Source organism: Cricetulus griseus, unplaced genomic scaffold, assembly GCF_003668045.3.
Source record: "Cricetulus griseus strain 17A/GY unplaced genomic scaffold, alternate assembly CriGri-PICRH-1.0 unplaced_scaffold_184, whole genome shotgun sequence".
NCBI classification, from domain to species: Eukaryota; Metazoa; Chordata; class Mammalia; order Rodentia; family Cricetidae; genus Cricetulus; species Cricetulus griseus.
In genome coordinates this window covers 30,288-36,737 of record NW_023276902.1, presented here as the reverse complement: position 1 = coordinate 36,737, position 6,450 = coordinate 30,288, and positions in this window count along the sequence as shown.

Below are 6,450 nucleotides of genomic sequence, written 5' to 3'. Positions count from 1 at the left end.
TTCATCAGATCCCTAAATGGGCACTCAGATCAGTTAGATAAAGAAGACACAATACCAGTGAACTGAGTCCTGCCAGGGTATGTGCCTATTCAACAAAACCAATGACAATCAAAGGGCTGCGGTCTTCAATTTCTGAAAGCAACATACTTGCAAATGTGCTAAGTAAATGTTTATAGTTTCTAATACCAAGACAAACATGATTGAAATCCCTCCATTTAGTGAACAAGTAATGAAAAATCAATAGATAAGTGATGACATCACTACACTGAAGTCACTGGACTCCAAAGGGGAGATAGTAGAAAGTACCTCACTTATGACAAGTAGAACAAAGACAATGTATTCACCTTGATTTTTAAAAAGTTTTACATATTTGTTGCTGCTTATGCTGTGTGTGTGTGTGTGTGTGTGTGTGTGTGTGTGTGTGTGTGTATGTATGTGTATGTTTTAGGACAATTTTCAACAGTCCATTTATCTGTCTACCATGTGGGTCCTGACACACATCAAATCTTGAGATTTGGGGGTAAGCATCCTTATCTAACTGATTCATCCTGCTAGCCCATGATGTTTGTTTCTCATTTGGGACTCAATCTAGTACATTCCATATAAGTCAGAAATTGAAACCATTCAATTCAATAAGCGGAGAAGAAAGGCCTGGAAATCAAATGTGTTCTTCTTTTTCTTTTTGGTTATTTGAGACCTCCTTTTTCTGTGTATTCCAGCCTGGCCTGGAAACCAAGATATGCCCTAAATTGACTTGAGACTGTAATCTTTCTGCACCAGACATACAAGTCCTAGAAGACACAACCTATCATTCTCAAAATTCAAATATAGTTTTGTAATTAATATTGTAAATAGAGAACAGAGCATATGGAAAAAATAATCAATAAAAAATGGGGTCTGTATGATGCTATGGTGAATAAAGACACTTGCCACCAAATTTGTGGACCTGAGTTCAATTACCAGAAATCACATGGCAACTGACAGTTGGTCTCTTGATCCCTGGAAGGTGTCATCTCTTTTCCAGATACATGTGTAGCAGGCCTAAGAGGTGTATTAATGTACATACAATGTAAAAATAAATAAAGTGTAATAAAATAGTTAAAGAAAACCTAATAATGTAAAGAAGTTTTAGTAACAAAATATGTTGACTACTTGACCAAATGTTTAAAGAGGCCAAGACACATGACATGACCAATGTGCAGAATATATAAATACTATTTTAAAAGCTTGCTTGTAATTCAAGCCACTTTCCTGTGGAGCATCAAAATTCTTGTTTCTCTTTGTTAAGCATACAGAATAAAGTATCAAGTCGAGGCCCCCACAACATTTGCCCATATATTAGAAAGTCATCCTGAAGTACATGGAAGGAAACTATGATCTTTTTCTGGCACCCAGGGGTGATGGAGAGAGACACAAATTCGAAATACAAATGTAAATGTACATGGTACAGAATGTAAATGGTACATGGAAGGGCATTTGGTTTACATTATACATAAAAATGGAGACTCATGTAACTGTGATATCATTTTTATATAAGTGCAGTTAGTTAACTTGGAATGTTGTTGTTCCAAATAAGAACATTTAGAAAGCTATACAAGTATCATAACAGTTATTTGTATGGCCATATGTGTGTGAGTGTCAGTATACATGTGTGTGCATACATATGTGTTTGTGTGCCAGTATGTGTGCCTTTGGTTGTGTGTGTGTGTGTGTGTGTGTGTGTGTGTGTGTGTGTGTGTGTGTGTGTACGACTGAAGATAGTATGGTGTCACCCAAATTTTATATTGATTTTTTGAGGGATAGGGTCTCTGCTTTCCCTGGATTTTTCAATGTGGGCTAGGATGAGTAGACAACCCACTTCACAGACCCAACTGTCCTCAATGTTGCATTCCCATTGCTGGGTTTACACTTCCTTTCCATCAAACCTTTTTTCTTATCTTTTTCTTTACAGAATGGAATCCTGGGCTGAAACTAAGGTATTTAGTCTCACAAAATTAGCATGCTTGTATTCTCAACCTTTTCCAAACCCAAATTTTTGGTCATTGTTTTGTTTTGGTATTGTTTTTATGGTAGTTCCGTGTAGCATAGGGAATGGACTGCAAATGGTGTGCAGGAGGTGTGTGTGTAGAGGCCAGAGGTTGATATGAATGTCATCCTTAATCACTCTTGTCTATTTATTTATTTTTTGAGATAGGGTCTTACATTGGAGTTCACTAATTATCCCCATCGGTAATGTCAAAAAATCCAAGGGATCATCTTGTCTCCATATTCCCCTCAGTTGGGTACAAGCACAGGTCTCCACAATCTGAATTTTAATGTTGATGTTGGGAATCCAAAATCAGTTTTCCATGGTTACACACAATGCTTTACCATCTCCCTAGGTCCCACAGATATTTGCTGAAAAACTGGTATTAAAAACACAATGCTAAAAGTTGATAGATGTTGGACAAGCTGGTTGATATGTGATAAGACAGAGTTACAAAATGGCTGACAAATGTGAATTCTAGGTCTGGAGTGTGTGACCATTTTTACAGTTTTGTCACAAAAAGTTCCCATAGGATCATGTGGTTAATGCCTGGTTCCCCAGATAATTGTGCTATTTGTGGGGTTATGGGTTCTTTATATGCTGGGGCCTAGTTTGAAGAAATAGATCACTGGAAATGTATCTTTTAAGTTACATCTTTCCCTTGTCTCTCCTGTATTTCTTTCCTTTGCTTTCTAGATGTCAAGACATGAAGAAGTTTGTCAGTACCTTACTCCAGCCATTGAAATTTTCTTCCTAAGGGTCCAGGACTAAGCAACTGAGAACAGACATTCCCAGAAGGAAGCCACACCTTCATTGGGCATTCTGCAAGGCTGATTAATGTATTAAAACTTCACTGATTTTTGGAGAGGTTGGGATGACACAGGTAGAGGGCCTAATGACAATTTATCTTGCATTATCTTTAGGCCGAGTAGTAGCCATTTATCTTAGTGCTCTATTTTATGAAGAGACACAGGGAACATGACAACTCTTAAAAATGTTTAGTGTATTATACTCATGGTGGCATGCATGACATTCCACAGTTAGGCATGGTTTGGGAGAAAATGAGAGTTTTATATGCACATCTACTGCCAGCAGAGAGAGATACTGGGCTTAGATTGGGCTACTAAACCACAAATCCAACCTCTAGTGACATGCTCTTCTAACAAAGACACTCCCACTGGAATAAGGTCACGTCTCCTATTCCCTCCCAAGCAATGCCACTCCTTAATGATGAAGCATTCAAATACATGATCCTCTAAATATATTTCCATTCAAACCATCATGCCATTTTTGTCCACCATTTTGTCTGATATAAAACCCTTATAATAATACAGAAAACAATTTGAAATGTACTAGCTGACAAAGCCTTGTTTCTACCAAGATGAAGGCTTGTAAAACATCTCTCCACACATTTTTGTTTTGTTTTGTTTTTTGAGACAGGGTTTCTCTGTATTGCTTTGCAGGTCATCCTGGAACTCCCTCTGTAAACTAGGCTGTCCTTGAACTCACAAATATCCACCTGCCTCTGCATCCCAAGTGCTGGGACTAAAGGTGTGCACCACCAGCATTCTGTAGGCTCTCCACACTCTTTTCTAACCCATATACCCTGAGTTTCATCAAAGTATTTTATTTTATTTTAATTGATTTTTATTTAGTTTAGTAACAATCATTTTTCATATCAATCCCTAGTCTCTCTCCCTCCCGACCTCCCATGCCCCCAACCGATCTCCTCATCTAATCACCATGCAAACTCCAAGGAGGGTGAGATTTCCTTCCATTGGGGGATTTTTTTCAAAGTCTGTCATATAATTTGGTGGAGGGGCTCAACCCTGCTCAATTTATCTGAGTTGAGAGAGCATCCCTCCTTATGGAATGGTCTACCAAATTCCATTTGTACACTTTAGATAATTACTGGTTTTACTGGAAAAGGTCCCATAGCTTCTCCAGGCCTCCCAACTGGCACCAACATTCAGAGGGCTTTCACCAAAGTGTTTTAAAAGTGTTTTAATGTATATCCTTCTTCATTCTGTTTCTATGAAACTTCATGAAACTGTTGCCTTACTGGAAAACAGAATTCGGGGAAATCTGTACCTGGGTCATATAGATCATACATGTTTGGATCTAGAATTAATGACATCTTATACTCTTCATGGTGGGACTTTGTTTTTGAATTGGCATGACCATTGACTGGACACTCCTAATCTCTGCCCTTTTTGGTTCTTCAGCTTTTCTCATTGGTATATTTGTCTCAGCTACTAGAAACAAACACAACTATTATTGTAGATACATCTCAAGTTTTTCATATATTTGAAATGTTTCATATCTACACACAAAAGAAATAAAGAAAAAGGAAGAAGGATAAAAAAAGAAATCAGACAAAAATTGAGAGAAAATTAGTCACCTGTTGAAAATTGTGTAGGTAAGCAAACCCTTTGGGTGTTGCCCAATATGGCAGCCACTGACTACATGGTCATTGGTGAGGCATAGCTAGACTGAGTGGAGATGCTCTGTGAGTGCTGTATACCCTTGGTACTCTGTTGTCAGTAGAAAACCTAATTAAAACAATAATCAATTATAGTTTTGACTATGTTCAATCATTGAAGATGTCTGTCTGTGTGTGTATGTATGTATGTATGTATGTATGTATGTATGTATGTATGTATTTCTTCTTTCTGCCTCTCCAGTATTTTGCCAAAACTTTTTATATCTGACTTTTATTGTGCTTCTATTTTGCCAGCTTGATTTCAATTGAGTCTAACACAAATTTACAAACTCACATGCTGGAACCTATTCTATATAGAGAGATAAATTGTTCAGGCTACACAAAGGGTGTATGGGTGGGTGGGGAGGTGCCTTGGTCCTGCCTCAAAGAGATAATGTGCAGACTTAGGAAACCTGAAAAGCAGAGGCCTTCCTTTATCCAAGGAGAAGTTGGGGATTGGGAGAGGGAACTGGGATTGGAATGTAAAAACTATATTGCAGAAAAAAAAAACAGAGAACGATAAATAAGTACCAGTGGGCACCTGCTGAGAATCCTGAAGGTAGAGAGAAGGCAGCAGAATTGTTTCTGCCTTATGCTTAAGGGCTCTGAAGCTGGTTCTATTACCTGTATGGAACAACTAATATTTACTCATGGGAGAATAAGGAACTCCTAGGATATGAGTCACATAGTCCTCCCTAATGGTATAAGAAAACCCAAGAGCAGTCAGTTATGAGCTTGGTTCCCAGCAGGACATCTGTATGTTTATGAAGACTACTATAAACAGTGTTCATTAGCCCAGTTTAATTGACCATCTAGGAAGTTGTCCCTGGACCTCAGAATGAAATGTCATAGCAACAGTGCTCTCAAAGGGACAGCACCCAGGAGAAATGGCATTGCTTTCTTTTTGGATCTACGTGGAAGGAGTTTTGGCAACTGGAGAGTACAAGCAGGTAGCCTTCAGACATGGGTTTATATTCCTCAAGTTTTCAAAACATATCAGACCTTAGGATGACATGGCTAAACAACAGGTAAAGGTGTGAGCAGGGAGACATGCAGGATGGATGTCAGCAGGCATAAGTATCCTAAATTTCTTCCCAGAACACACGTGAAGGACCTGGGAACTCACATCATGGAAAGGGGAGCAAGAAGAGAGGTGCAGATCTAAATGTATAACTATGGGACTTGTGAGGTTTTCTGACTTGTTTGATATACAAAATTGAGGAGGAGCTGAGTATAAGGAATTTATGCCTGGATGGACTTACCATGAACTGTACTACAAAAGCTAGGAAAACAATCAGGGAAGAAACTAATGATATACAATAAAAAATAATTCAGATAACAGCCGAACACATGCTTGTGTGACCATGTCCTAGTCACTAGAAAGTCAGATGCCTGCCTCGTGGCAAGGAACCAATCAGAAGTTAGCTGGTGGTGCTATGCTTTATGGCTTTGTGTGTGCTTTTTAGACAAGTGCACAGCAATGACGCACAGAGCATAGCAACCACACTGGGAGGGCCTATGGGCCATAACAACCAGTTAACCAATCAACACAGGGCAAGCCCTCCAAGCCTGGAAGCACACCAATCCTGAGCCTGTGTGTATCCCTAGAAACTCCCCTTATGCTGCCATATAAGATCTCTATGTAGACTCTTTGAGCTGTCTTTTCTAGCCATCCTCCATGGTAGGTGGATGAAAGACCTGAGCTAACATGGGGTTAGCTGGTTAAAACAACAATAATGCCTCATGCATTTTGCATCAAAAAATAATGTAGAATAGCAACAACACAACAATATGCTTCTTTTGAAAAGTGTAATCAAACTGCCAATCTTCAGGGTAAAAAGAAAGACTCAAGTATTTTTAGAACAACAAAAGAAATGAGAGCTATCACTTCCAACTTTCCAAAACAATAAAGATCATAAAGGAATACTGTAGCATCTGTAGA